We start from the raw sequence: 16476 nt of genomic DNA, 5'->3' as shown, positions 1-16476 counted from the left end.
ATGGTAATTTGATTAGTTGAGTTGAGGTTTAGTTAGAATGGAACTGAATTACTGCAGATGATAAGACCCAGATTAAATTAAGAGCACTTAATCACGAGAACCAAGAGAGTTAGTGGAATTATTTGATTTTTCCACTAATCATTGTCTCCAGGCTTAGGTATATAAGGTTACAGTGGTTTTGCTGAACACCTTTATGTTTTCTTCTTCTTTCTTGATTTTTCTCTGCAACTCTTTGAAAACTTAAGTTCAAAAAACCCTTTTGAAGTAAGGTTCGCAGTATTCAACTAACTTATACATTAGTACCAGCTTACTGGTAATTACTGATGAACCTTAGGTTATTCTTTATATCATTTGGTGCTCTTCGTTCTGCATGCATAAGTATTAGAGTGGTGTGTGAGGAAGGAAACTTCCTGATTCTGGTATAAGTGTTGTGATTCTTGCATGTATGATCAGATTTGATAAATTGATGATATGATATGTTTATTATCTTTATTTTAGCTCAAGAAGATAACAAAGGTCTAAGTGATAAGGGAAAGGAACCTACGTTATAGACTTGTGTTAGAGTTTCTGGTGAATTCTTTCTTACTTCCATGTGCTGTAGTTTATTTATTTTATATTTCGTGTAAGGTAAGTATTTTTCCTTTGTAAAGAAGGTAAGGTAAGTATTTTTTTTCATGTGAGTCATTTTCATGTTTAAGCCACTACCATAAGCTTCTGATGTATGAAATGATACAATATGATATGTGATGAAGGAGAAGTGGATATATGTTTGTGCAGCCTTCGGTATGGCAAAAATATTGCAAATCAATTGGTAGATCACGATAAAACACACTATTCTGAATGAATTGATATGAGGAGTTAAGGGAGAATGAATGTGAACAAGTTTGAAAGATATGCTTCTAGTTTTGTATTTTGGGTACGTGATTGGCATAAAGATAGATTTGTATGAGTCAAGTTGAGTTGGCGTACAATATACGTCAAAGTGAGATGAGTTGGCCTAATGAGTCTGTTTGTGTTCTGTCTAAGCCAATGGGTGTACTTTGTGTAAAACGCGTGTAATTTTCAGAAAGATTCAATTAATATTCTAAGTATTGTATTGCATGAATTCTCTTTGGAATTCATTAAGTTCATACGAACTTACTCCGTTATCATTTTCCTTATCAGGATTTGTTGATTGAAGGAAAATTTTGATCAAGGACTAATGGCCAGTTCTTCATTGCTTAAAAAAAGCACTTCTGACTCCAAAAGCACTTTTAGAAGAAAAGCTGTGCAGAACAAGCTGCTTTTGGCTGAAATTTTTAGCTTTTCAGAAGTGCTTTTGAAAAGCACTTCTGAAAAGGAGAAGCTAAAAATTTTAGCTTTTTCTCTCCTAAAAGCACTTTTAGTGCATAATTACTTTTTACCCTTCCAATAACATAGTACTTTCTTTTTTTTTCTTGGTGCTTAATTATAAATGTGTGAAAATCATTAATTAAAAATAAAAAAATATTTTTTTAAAATACTAATTAAAAATATTTAATGGTTATATTTTAATATTTAAAATATAGTTTATATATTCTAATTAAATTTTATAAATAATTAATATTTATTGCTTAAAAATATTTAAAATTTATATTTCATATATTAAAATATTAACAATAAGTTATAATAATTTTTTATATTCTTACTAAAATATAATAATATTAACTAATTTAAATATTATTTAAATGCATATTTGTTACTTGATAATAACATGTTTAAAATGAACATTTTATTTCTCAAAAGCACTTTTTGACATCAATGCTAAATACTCAAATTTTAAACCAAACTTTTCAAAAGCACTTCTCAAAAGTACTTTTCCACAACACTTTTCAAAAACACTTTTCAAAAGCATTGCTATACTAGCCCTAAGCCAAAGAGCTATTAGGATTGTGAGCTAACTATTTTGTGTCTGTATCATGCATGATATATGGGGATGACGCTCAAGTCTATGTTGAAAATGATGTGTATAAAGAACTTATGTATATTAAGACTTTGTTTTGATAAGAATTGAATGAAGTATTAATATTTGGGTTTTAAGTCAATATATTCTATTTATGAAGTTATCATATTTGAATTTATACGCCTTATAAATTGAATATTATTTTTAAAGTGATGATATTTCTCTCACCTTATTAAAATAGCAACTAAACTATGTTCTAAATCTAAAATGTTATAAGAATTCTTTAAAGCTTTCGCCAAAATGTATTTAAGTCAGTCTGTATTGCCCTGGTGCAATCTGTTACTCATTTAAAACAACATAGAAGAATAGATTCAATGATAAATGGAAACTAGCCTCCAATAGAATCAATGGTAAAACAAAACCTACGATGTTATCGCTTAAACGACATCGCTCGGGTAAATAGAAAGTGTAAGCGAAGTTTGGGTTTAGTATACCTTGGACTTCTAAATACCGATCCATCTCGTCCTCGGTGGTGCTACAAGTGATCGAATGAGTCCTTACACTCAGAAGGGTATTCTCGGGGACCTTGAGGCCCAAATGGAATGGGACTGGTCGGAGTAATGTTTCACTTGGAATGGCTTTGGCCCTTCCCTCAGGTAGTGCTTCGAACCATTTTTGTGATATAAAGTAAGAAGAAGAAGAAGAGAAAAGAAGAATAATTAGTACCTTTAAGTAAGACGAAGATGAAGAGAGCAGAGAACGAGCTGAGTAGACAAGAACATAGGGATTCAAATGTTGCAGTAAAGTGAAAAATAAAAAAGGGGGTGTTGAAACAATGGATATAAATAGAGGTAATCTTGTGGGAGAAGTCAAGTTGAAGATGACTTTTTAAGTTCTCCAATGTGACGGTGACATCTATCACGGGGTAAGTTGTGAAAATTTGAAACTCTGGTGTAAACGCTAAGTTTTGGCTGACCTATTGGTATTCTGAGCAAGTAAAGACTATTGTGATATACCAATAGGCAGTTGAGTTTGACGGAGATTTTCCAAGATTATATTAATTTTGGCAATGAAATTTCCTAACTGGGGAGAGTTGTAACACCTAGTTTTGGCGGGTCCTGAGTTTGACGTGTAACCTGAAAGTAGTTTGAGTGGCGCAGTCCTATTCACCCAATTGATGCTTTTGGCGTGTAAATTGGACACATAATTAATGTTAGAGTATCAGGTAAGAATTATTGTTTGGATGTGCGAAGATGTAAAAAAGAAGAGATTGGTAAAAGTATTGAGGGTTTTGGATATTATGGGTATCGTCAAAGGAATGATACACCAAGGTTGTTTAGTTTCTATGCTAGTTAAGTTCTAACAAGATGGTCATGAATGAACGAAGGGATGAATTATATGTATATAAAGTTATTGGATTCTCTTATATGTTTCTCTACAACTTAAACAATTAATAAAGGTAGTTTTGAAAGTTTGTGGCACGTGTCAAGTTTCACTGTGAGAACATGGGTTATATATATTATGATATGAACTTGAGAAAAAAAAGAGTTATGTTCTTTCTTCCATTTAAAACACCATTGATTATTTTCCTTGGAAATGTGCATAGATCTTTCTTGATTGAGATGAACCAAAGGATTTGAGTGCATGTAAAGGGTTGTTTAGCATCCTAAGTAAGTATTATGGTCTTGCATGTTGACTTTTAAAAGAGTAAGTATGTTTTTATGTGCTTGAACAGCAAGATGAAGAAGTAAGGCTTTGCATGAGGGTTCTCTAGGTTTGAGATGATGGTAAAGATTATACGAATGAGTTTTAATGGCGTTCCTATGTCTTATAACAGATGTTTCTGAAGCCCCTTAATGGATGTTTGAATCTGGAGATCAAGCTACTGTTCGTGGATATTAGGTGAGTCTCTACACTAACTTTTGCATGTATACTATTCATACAAGATACGTTCGTGGTAATTGATCGAACTATGAAATAGAAACCATAAATGTATAGTTTGAATGTTTGTTGGTTTGCATGTATGGTATATCTGAAATGTATGCAATGAGGTGTATGTTGGTAACTTGAAGTGTTAAGTCTTAAATGATGTCAGTGCATGGTGAGCTTGTCAAATGAGTCTGTGTCTATTCATTACGGTGGAGACTAAGGGGGTCTGTCGGGACTTTAAACACAAACTCTGAAATGGAAAGTCCATGGCCATGACACTCTCTGTAAGGGGACTAAAGGATGGTTATTTCCCAATAGGGTTTTTTTCATGTACTAGGACGATGATGGGCAAACCTCACGAAATGTGAGTCTAGGAAAATCCATATCGTAAACATGCCAGGAAAGAAAATGCTCTCGTAGCGAACCCTAAATAAATGCCTTTATGACACAATATGAAAGGAACACCTTTGTGGCGCAATATGAAAGGAACACCTTTGTGGTGTAATATGAAAGAAAAGTTTTTGTGGTGAACCTTGAATGGATCGCCTTAGTGGCGTGTTCTATCTGATTGCCTGTATGGTGTCTTTTGCTAAGTCTATGTGGCGTGAGCTTTTAGGAATATCTGGTAAGCTACGAATTTGAATGCTTGTCTCTATGGTAAATGATACAGAGTAGAAGTTGACTCATGGAAAGTCCTAGAATATTACGAAGACTTCATCAAGGCATGGCTAATGAGCTCGCTAAGTACTTCTATACTTACAAGATTATTATTTCTTCTTAGGTTTGATGAGAAGAGGGCTTTTCCTGGAGGGACAATGCAATGAGTACACCAAGTTGGTGGCAGATTGGGCTATTATGCATACAGAGGATTGTGGCGCAGTCTTAAAATTTGCTTTTAAGTTTGTCCTGATTAAATTTGAAACTTGTAAAGATCCAAATCAAATGTGTTGTAATAAGGTGTTAAATACATATCTCATTTTACGTTTTCAAATGTCACGTTTTATTTTAGACTTCAAATAATAGATTTAAAATAATTGATAAGTTGTAAATTGTTTTTGTTAAAAGTTTTATACGTCTAGTAACACCCAAGATCCGGACCCGGTGAATTAGGTCGGGTTGAGGGCGTTACAATTACAATATTAACAAATACAAGATATTGTAGAAATATTAGAGGTAAGTCTTCAATTCAATTTTTATCCAATCTCCTTATTTCAAGTGATTAGATTGATTGGCCCGATGTAAGCTTCAAAATATGTTGATCCAAATGGATCGATCTTCAAAGATGGGCTAGTACACGTCTAAAGTATCAACAAGAATTACAACCTAACAATTTTGTTTCAAAAGATTGTCAATCTCTAAATAAGGTAAGTTATGTGACTTGCGTAGTGCTTAAGAGCAGCGAGCACTGCTTTGACACTATGCAAGTCACTGCTCACATAATTGCCTTAACATATAGTGTTTAATGATATCATCTTGTGACTTGCATTTGTGAGAGAGTTACGAAAGCATGTTTTTTTATTTTGCTTCAAAGAAAAATTTAAAAGAAAACAATAGTCTAAAGAAAGAGAAATAAAGAAATAAAGAGCACTTGTATTCAAATTGAAAAATCAAAAGAAAGTGTTATTTGTTATAAATTTTTTTGTTATAAAATGGATGCTAAGTAGGATAAGAAGCTTGATATACTTTAGGGCTATAATGTCAATTTTATATCATTCTTACTTTTAATGTTTATAAATATAGACTTTTAAGAAAGTATTGAAAATGTTCTATTGATGAATAAAAAACTCACATACTTCTCTTTATTCACACATCTCTTGTTCATTTTACTTTTTTTTTTAATTTTATAACACACTGCTAGCACAATTCATTTAAAGCGATTGTTTTACGTCTCCATTGCACTTAAAAAGTCTTATTAAGTCGATAATAACGGTCAACCCCAAAGATGATCTTGCCAAAGTGTTACATGACTACTAATACATGGAAATGCTATTTATATAACCCACCCCTTATGACTACTTAAAGGGGACTCCTTCATTCTTTCTCTCAGCATAAAGAGTCACAAGAGCTCCTTTCTCTCGTATTTTAGGAAACCACTTGCGACTATCATAATAATTTCATTTAAGGAATTTACAATTTTCACTGTTGATAAAAAATGTTTATTATTTTAAGAATATAAGGAAAAATTATTAAAATTTTTTATCAATCCTAATAAGAATTCAACATTTTGTAAAATGTGAATGCCCAAAAGAAGTATACAATTTGAAACATTTTTCTTTATAACACTCTTTCGATTGCTTGTAACATCATGAAATAAAACAAAAGGAGATAATTGAAAAACACCAATCATAGATAAAAAGATGGCTTAAAAATGTTGAGAGAAGCTATCTTTGTCTTACTCGTGTATGGCCACCAGACACCAGACCAATCAACCAGCCGCAAATACCTCATCTTAAAAACTCTTTAAATTTCATCTCATTTCCACTGTTAAGCATCATTAGCCATTTTTTTTAAAAAAAAATTCTTATCTTAAGCTTTAAAAAAAATATAAAAAAAATGGGGAAGATTGCTTTTGTAGTATTCTCATTGACATTGATTCTCTCAATCCAATTCGTGGTAGGACAAGAAACCCAAGATTTCAAGCCCAAACCTGGGTTTAACGTTGCAGGCGATCATACCGATAGTTTGAGGGAAATGGCTACTTCATTGGAAAATCTAGAACTCACACCTGATCAAGCAAATAGGCTTAAGGAAGAGATCAAAGAAGCCTTTGAAAGTGGGGATGTCGACGACGTGCAATCAATCAAACTTTCCCCTCAACAGCTAGAACAATTTTATCAATCAATGCTGGTAAGCACCTTCATGAAAATGGCTGATGATGGAATAATAAATCCTGATGAAGTCAAGACCAAGCTTTATCCACAGGGAGAAAAACTTTGGTCCCCTGAAGCTAAATCAGCCTTTGATCAAATCCTCCAAACTGCTAAAACCAAGGCCCAGGCAAAGGCTGTTGCTAACGCTAACGCTAATGCTGTAAATGACAAGATTTAAACATGGGATATTGATGAGGTAGTTTAAATTAAACATAGGCACTCCATTCTCATTCATTCACTAATGAACTTGCAATATATGGATAAATCTTCAAACCCCCCCCCCCCCCAAAAAAACCATTTTTAGCAAGAAATTCAATAAAAAAAATTTAGCAAATTGGATTAATTAAATGTTGCATATCTATATTTAGAAAAAACAAACATTTTTCTTTTACGATAATTTTGTTGTAATATGGAAGTTCATTGCTCTCGAAAACACTTTAGATTTCTTATTATGTTAGCACTTCACTCTACACATATAGGCCTTCCTTTTTATGATGTGTACATCGCTTTTTTTTTTTTATATTAATAACATTATTATACGAGACTATAATTTTTATATAATTTAGTGCATCAATATTTATAATATCACTAGTTAATTTATATATTTTATGTTAAATTCAAGTGCATTCAATGCCATTTCTTTTTACATAAAATGCCGTGTGAGTATTTCTTTTAAAAACTTTAAAATGTCACACAAATTAATTTAACAAAAAAATTAAACGATGTTAACAACTGAACCTAAATTCTAAATTCGAAAAATAGAATGACTAAATTCTTGAAAGTAAAAACATGATGACTAAATTCCAAATATAAAAGGATTTAGAACATATTAACTTTAATTATAGTAAAAAACAATTAATTCAAAGCTGATTGAGTTTAGCTTAATTGACATTGACATTATTATCAGTACAGGAAGACGTGAGTTTGAGTATGCTAAAGCACATTATCTTGCTATTTAAAGATTGAGGAGGGGCTATGAGTAGTGTTTAAGTTTTGGATAAAAAATTCCATTACAAAATTAAGTTGTTTAGAACTTGAAAATTAGGCAACCAACATCTATGGTGTATTTTTATAATTAGTTTTTACATATTATACATATTTTAGTAGGTCAGTCACTTCTCACTATAATTAAAAATAAAACTTACCTTCACATTATTGACAAAAACTGAGCAAGAGATTAACTGGAGATCCAATATAGAACCATCATAGTGAACGAAGTAGTATTTTCATAGTAACTTCTAACAAGTTATCTTGCATTTTTTTAAAAATGAAAGGTTACCTTGTTTTGATTTTTTTTTATAATTTTACAAATAAAATTAATATTTAGTAAAAAATAATTTCATATTATTTTAATTATATTATAATTTGAATTTTATTTATTTATTAATAGTATCAAATTAAATTAATCTATTTAATATGAGAGAAATTAATTCCTATAATAGGTTTTTTAACTCATTATTAGTAGGTGGAGTGGTTAGCTGATTTAGTCAGCTAAGGTCAGATTTCTCTTCCTTTTTTTTCTTCTTTAGCAATTAACACTAAATTAGTAGTCAAAATAACCTAGTGTGTTTAGTCCAATCCAAATAATCAATCATTAATCATAAATAATTCAACAAATCACCCATTCAATCCATTCACTCAAGAAGGCCCAGTCATAAGAAACATTTTAGCTCGTAATGGAATAGTGAAACTGAATCATGATCATAAATATATTCATATTAAAGATCAAACAATTACTAATAAGTAAGTTTTTTTTTGTGGGGAGCTGTTTATCTCTCCTAGAGAGTTTTCGTGATGAGAGGATTAATCACTATTAGAGATGATGGATATTTTGATTATGACAAAAAAAAAATTCAACCAACAAGTGAACCCCAAGTTGTGACTTATTGATTGAGTATTCACTTTGCTCAATGTTAGCATGAGTTTAAATATCCATTGTACCAAAAAAAAAATTACTTAGTTAAATTTTGCTATTAGTCCCTGTATGATATATAAGTTGTGGATTTAATTTTTATATTTTTTGAATTTTAAAATTTTAGACCTGACCAATCGATAACTATTGAATTCATTAAGTTAAATTCTATTATATTATCACATGCGTAATGTTATTTGAACTTGTTATTTTCACATGTTACTCACAAAAAGCCAGTTAATACATTTAATGACTATCGTTTGCATCAAGATTGAAATTTTGAAATTTGAAAAGTATAAGCACTAAAAAAAATCTAATTGAAGAACAATGACTATATCTACAACTTTACACATTGTACATGACTAATACATAATTTAATTAAACATATTTAACCGCTAATTTTTAGATTAAGATTAAAATTTTAAAATTAAAAAAGTATAAGAATAATTGCTACGTGTAAAACTGAAAATTTAAGATATTACACTTAAAAGGAAACAAAAATTAGAGAGAGAAATTTTAGCAAGGAAATAACAGGGACTATAATTAAAGTCTTCCCTATCTAACACAAAATGAAGTATTGAATGCTGCCTCAACTACCTAAACTTACTCCTTGAAACCCGATCCCTATAAATTCTAAGGGATGAACATTAAACAAAAAAAATGAATTAAGATAAAAAATACGACACAAAAACTTGCACCAACTAGATTATTGAGTGTACCCCCCTTATCTTCTTCAATTACATTCGACAGATTCCAAGCTCTTCTTCAGAATTTCAAACCTTCTTGCATTAAGCTCTTGGTAAAAATGTCATCCAGCTGGTTTTCTGTTGAAATATACCGAAGCACAACACTCATCGATTCAATTGGTTCTCTAATGAAGTGATGTCGGATATCTATATGCTTTGTTCGAGAGTGCAAAACAAGATTTTTTGAGATGCTTATTGCACTTGTATTATCGCAATATACTGTTAAGTTCCACGTCTGAATGCTTATTTGATCACTTGTTTGAACACGCGGTATTTGAACACTTGTTTGAACAACTTCTTGAACACCCGTGTGTACACCATAGTCAGCAAACATTTGGCTCATTCACAGCAGTTGTGCACAATAACTCCCAGCTGCAATATATTCAGCCTCAATATTAGACAAGGAAATAGAGTTTTGTTTCTTGCTGTACCAAGAAACCAAGTTGTTTCCAACATAAAAACATGCCCATGAGGTACTCTTTCTGCCATCCATAAAACCAACTCGGTTTGCATCACTATAGCCAACCAAAGCAAGATTAGTTTCTTTTGAGAACCATGGTCCAAAATCAGAAATACTTTGATATATTTGATGATCCTCTTAGCTGCTTTAAGGTGGGATGATCAACTTGAAAACGAGCACATACCCCGACACATTGGAAAATATCAGGTTTGCCGGTTGTCAAATAAAGCAAACTTCCTATGATGCTTCTATATGTCTGACTGTTTGTCTGGACTCCCATCTTGTCAAGCCCCATTTTCTCACTTGAGCTTATAGGAGTTTTTGCATTCTTTGCTTGCTCAAGTCCAAACCTCTTAACCATATTAAGAATATGCTTCTTTTGGTTCACAAAGATCCAACCATCTCATTTTAAATTAAGAATGCATGAACTTCACAAACTCATCCTTATCTTTTACTCAGGTGGATCTAAAGATAATGTTGTTCATATATATTTGCACTATTATGGTGTTTGTTGGAATTTTGCTGCTAAGGAAAAAAGAATTGCCGAAAGAACGAGAATTTTAGCAACAAAAATTGTTTGTTAAAGTTTTATATATTTCACTCACTCTGTATTTGAACAATGTAATAGGCAGGGGTGTTCATGGTTAACCGACCCGAAATAACATTAATCGAATTAACCGACCTTTTAAAATTTTTAACCGTTAACCGAACCGAAATTCTTTTAAAAAAATTAACCGAACCAAAATTTTTTCGGTTAATTCAGTCGGTTAACCGAATTAACCGAAAATTATATGTTTTTTTTATTTTTGGTTAAAAATTAACTGAATTAACCTAATTAACCGAATTAACAGAATTACCCGAATTAACCGAATTACCTGAATTACCCGAATTACCAGAATTAACCGAATTGAATCACTAAATAATTAAAAACATTACATAAGTCTTTGAATTTTATTTTTATTTATTAAATTATTTGTTTAGACTTTTAGACTTTAGTTTTAGTTTTAGCTTTAGAAATTTATTTTTATTTATTAAATTATTTGTAATTTTTATGATTGGGTTGGGTTGGGTAATGGGGTTGGGTTGGATACTTGGGTTTGGATTGGGTTTAGGTGTTATAATTTTATTTATTAATTTTTTTTGTTAAACCGAAAAAATTCGGTTAACCGACCGGTTTCGAACTGAATTAACCGTTAACCGAAAAATAAAAAACTAATTAACCGACCCTCGACCGAAAAAATTCAGTTAACCGACAGATTAACCGAATTCGGTCAGTTAACAGAATTTTTTCGATTTTACCCGAATTTTGCACACCCCTAGTAACAGGGGTATTTATAACAAGAAAAAATCTTAAAATATTGAAAGAAATTAAAAAAAAAAGATTTTATACTAATATTCATAGGTATATTATACTAATAAATGCTAAATCTTGTAAGACATAACTTGTATGCAAACTCTTCAAACCCAGATGCTGCTAACTTGCCAAAATAATGAGTTCGCCAATGATTGTGAGTTCACCAAAAAAACTATCCGCCAAGTGATTTACAGATGTGTATACCATTTGGTCTATCTGCCATGTTCACCAATCTTGATTAATTTGCCATTCCTGGAGAGTTCGACAAACTCAGCAAGTACGCCAAATCTGGGGAGTTTACCAGTTGTGCATGCTGCATGAAAGGTCATCTTGCAACACTCCTCTTAAGCCTTCATGCTACGAACATCAATTTTATCTCTCAATTCTTCAAACCTCGTCTTCCCAAGTGGTTTGGTTAGAACGTCTGCAAGTTGAGTTTCAATATTGCAATGAACCAAAGTCACTTACTTGCTTTGTTCAACTTCTCTCACGAAGTAGTACTTGAACTTAAAATGCTTTTTCTTCCCATGAAAAACTGGGTTCTTTGCAATTGCTATGGCGGACTGATTATCGCAAAAAAAATTGTGTTGCTTCAACCTACACAAGATTCAAGTCAGGCAATAGTTTTCTCAACCAAATTGCTTGGTTGACCACTGTTGCTGCATCTACATACTCTACTTCAGCTGTGGATTGAGCAACTATCAATTGCTTTTTCGAACTCCAAGAGAGTACCCCAGATCCAAGCGAAACAAAATATCCAGAGGTACTTCACATGTAATCCACTGATCTAGCCCAATTAGTATCAATGTACCCAACAAGTTTCAAGGAGTTTGCCATTTTAGTGTTTTCCATTGTGAACCAAATGCCAAAATCAGTTGTTCCTTTGATGTATCTCAGCACCCTCTTCATAGCTTAGAAATGAGATGTACCGTAGTAGTGCATAAATCTTAACAACAAGCCAACAGTGAACATAATATCAAGTCGTGTCGCTGTTACCTACAACAAGCAACCTACGAGACTTCGATAGTTCTTTTCATCAACCTTTTGAAACTTTTTACTACTGCAAAGTTTCTGTTGGCTTATGTAAATTCCTTCTTGAACTTTTAGTATTTCCATCCCAAGATATCTCATTTCTTCGAGATCTGACATTTCGACCATGTTCTCCATTTGCTATTTAAACTCCTTTACTAAGGCTTCACTGCTCCCAATCACAAGGTGTTCATCAACATATAGTGAAACAATCAGCGAAGTGACTTTGCCAATCTTCTTAACATACAAGGTAGGCTCGCTAGGACTCTTTTCAAATCCCAAGCTCGCGAAGTGCTTATCTATCCTCACATACCAAGCTAGTGGAGCCTGTTTCAGTCCATATAAGACTTCTCTTCTTTTTCCTCTAACTGCGAACCCAGGAGGTTGTTTGTAACATCCCGCTCGGCAGAATCTTAGGATCCAAATACTGTTCGAAATAGTAAGATAGTTAGAATAAGTCTAAAAATGAATAGAGCTAAAGTAAGAACTGTAAGAGTGCGCATGTGACCCCTTGATGTTGGCAGACACTGGGTTAGCACATAGCAATTGAGTGTTAAGTCTAATAAAAAAAGGTCCATGTAACGACCCGAATGTCAGTAGTGTTGGAAAGAGTGAAGTTGGGACCTAGTTTTCGTAAACTATATTCGTAAATATTTAATATTAGAAGTGAATTGAGTTTCGGTTAGGTAATTTTATGGAATTAGGGTTTAATTTAAGTAAAGGGACTAAATCAAATAAGTGATAAAAGTAGGAAATAATATTAATTTATAAGGTGGAACTAGATTAAGGGACTTGTTAAATAAATATACCATTATATAGATTTGTGATAGTGGACGGTTATAGTTAATATTATATGCTTTATATGTTAAGTTTATTATAATGCTTAAGTTAAAATTTGTGTCATAATAAAAATAAAATAAAAACAAATTATAATTAAATAACAAATTGTGTCATGGTTTGAAACAAAATGCAACACGTCCTGGAGTCCATGTTCTTATGGTGACTGTTGACACCATTTTTTTGATTGAAAACAGGGTTGACTTGGGTTTTGAAAAACGAAATCGAATGTGGGAGTCGCCACCAATCTTTTTGATGAGGTGTGATCGGATCACCTTTAAAAGCAGTTGTTTTTAATAAACAATTTAATTTTATTAAAACAACAAATTTGGTCCACGAGATTCAGAAACACGGGTTCGGGAGTCGATTACATACGAGGAAGGATTAGCACCCTCGATACGCCCAAAATTGGTACCTAGTTGATTACTTAATGTCTTAGTGTCGAAAATTTAAAATTTTGAAGAATTTTAAAAATACGATCCTAAAAACTTTTGAACAATATGGGTTGGAATTTAAGATTCTCTTATTCCGAAATAATATCATATCTAGCACCTTAGGATATGATACTTTAAACTCTCGAAATCAAGATCACCTTATGGTTTCCAAAACTCGTATTTTGAAATTTCAAAAGGATATCAAGCTATTTGGCTAAATGAGAAATCGAAACCCAGCACATTAGGGCACGTTTACTCGAATTTCCAAACGCAAAATATTACCTTTATTATTTCTTAGAAAAATCCTCATCTCGAGAAAACGACATGTCATATCCAATGCGTTAGGACACAACATATCGAATTCCCGATACGAGAATACATGCCGAAAAATTTATTTATTTAAAAAGACATGTAATTATCTCGGGTTTAGAAAAGGGATCATGCCCAGTAAGTTAGGACACGATCTTTTCTTAATTCCCGAGATCGTTTAAAAATTTGAGTTTGAAAAGATTCTTGTCTTTAGATTTATTGTGAAAGTTGAAACCCAGTAAGTTAGAGTACGACTTTCTCAAATCTAAACACAAAGTTTTGTTTATTCAAAAGTCATAATTCATACATTGAATGAAATAATTTAACACGAAATAGTAGAAATAAGATACGATGTGAATATGCGTAACTAAATAAATATGAATACAATGATGTGAATCATAAATAATATGAACAACCACAACAAAATGGTAAATAAATAAAAGATGACAAAACGATTATACATGAAATAATAAATAACTAGGGCTAAAACATTTCATAGAAATAATGATGGGAATAAATCAAATAAGACAATAATAACTTCAATGAAAATAAATAAAATTATAAAATGAGAATAAAAATAAAGACAAAGACAAAACAAATAAAAACATCTATGCACATATATATAATAAAGTTCAGAAATACAAAATGTAAATAAGCAAGTAATAATATAAATATATAACAAAACAAGTGAGTATATATATATATATCCTAAAAAGACATGAATGTAAACATACAAAAATCAAAAAGGTATATGGGGATGCGTATACGTATGGAAAATCAAATATGAAACTATGCAACTACGTATATAGATTAAAGTAGATAAAAATATAGGTAGGTATATGCATAAGTAAAAGAATATATGTATGAGTTGTAAGATATATAGATTTATATACATGAATAATGAAATAAAATACATATGTGGAAAAAAAAGTATATTTTAAAATCTAAGATACACAAATGTATATATGTATATGGAATATATATAGGTATATACAAATTATAAAATATAAGAATATGTATATAGACACATATATAATTGTATAAAAAGATTATCAACTATAAAGAACCATATGCACGTATATGTATATTATAAGAATTTTAAAAATGTAGATAAAAATATATCTTAAAATATAACAGCATGTACAAGCATGTACATATATATTTGTGAAAATAAAATGAGATACATGTAAGCACCTATATACAATAATTTAAAATGCAAAATAAATACCTACGTGTATATAAATTATAAAAGAAAAGAAAAAAAATATAAGCGTATATTTAAATTATAAAACACACAAAGTATGGAAGTATGTATATGATTAAATCTAAGATTACAAAGGTGTAAATAATAATAAGCATGATAGTAGTAATAACAATATTAAAAACAATAATAATAAAAATAATGATAACATTATTGAAATTAATTAGCTTAATAGCAAAAATATAATAAAAAGGGACTAATTTAAATTGAAAACAGAACTTCACGGGTCTATATCGCAAAATAAATTAAAAAGGAAGGGCCACATCGAACGCGCTGAAAAACTAGGAGGGGCAAATGGGAAATAATCCCAACCTTCCAGAACGCTGCATTTCGCGCGGACCAGATTGGAACAAAAATAAAGTACGTGGCGAAATTAGAAATAGAAGAAATCTGACAAAAAGGACTAAATCACAAAATGGGCGAAATGCAGAGGGATCCAAAGCGCAAATAGACCCTTCACCGTTAAAACACGCGGATCCTGAGGGCGCGGGTCGGGTCGCGCGCGGGTCGCACAAAACGGCGCCGTTTTGGCGCTAAAACCCCCAGCTGAAACTACGTCGTTTTATGTGTGCTATAAAATCCAAATTTTAGTAAAAAATTTTCATTTCTCCATTCTTTAAAACAAAAAAAAAAAAACTCTCTACTCTCTCTCTTATCCCAGAATCCGGCAAGAGGAGCCGGCCGTGCTACGGTGGCCGGAAAAATAAAAAAGGTATATTTTTATTCTTTTTTTATATTTTTTATTACATACGCGTATATACATATATATTTTAGAACAAACGGAAGTAAAAAAATAGTAAAAAAATACAAATAGATTAATGAAAAATAGAATGAAAGAGATAAAAAAAACGAAATAAGAACAAAAAGGTTACTTTTATTTCTTCTTGAATCCTTTTTTTGAATCCTTTTTTCTTTTTCTTTTTCTTTTTCGAAAAATCCCCCCATTTCTTTTACAATATGTTTCGGTTTTATATCCGAAAATCAAAGAAAAAAATTTGCTCTCCCCTCCGTGTTGTCTGTTTCTGCTTTCTTTTATTGTTTGCAGGTTAGAGACGTGCTGCGGTGGTAGTGACAGAGAGCAGGTAGAGCAGAGGGCAGGTGGCTGAGGTGATGGAGGCAGAGGCATGGGCAGCACAACAGGGGCTAGGGTTTCTGCTGAAGAGTTAGGTTTTGGGCTATTTGGGCCTCTAGGGTTTTTTTGATTTTGGATTGTTGGGCTCTTTTCTTTTTGATTTGGGTTTAATTTTGTTGGGCTAGGGTATTAGTTTTTTGGGGTAATTGGGTTAGTTATTTTAGGTCTGAATTGCAATTGGGCCGTTTGGGCTCTGCTATTGGGCCCGGGCAATAATTGGGCTGTACAGTGACAACATATGTAGAGGCTAAAAATTGAATTGCGTCAACCTAAAACCAATCC

Source organism: Gossypium hirsutum, chromosome D05 (genome assembly GCF_007990345.1).
Source record: "Gossypium hirsutum isolate 1008001.06 chromosome D05, Gossypium_hirsutum_v2.1, whole genome shotgun sequence".
NCBI lineage: Eukaryota > Viridiplantae > Streptophyta > Magnoliopsida > Malvales > Malvaceae > Gossypium > Gossypium hirsutum.
This window is presented reverse-complemented; position numbering follows the sequence as displayed.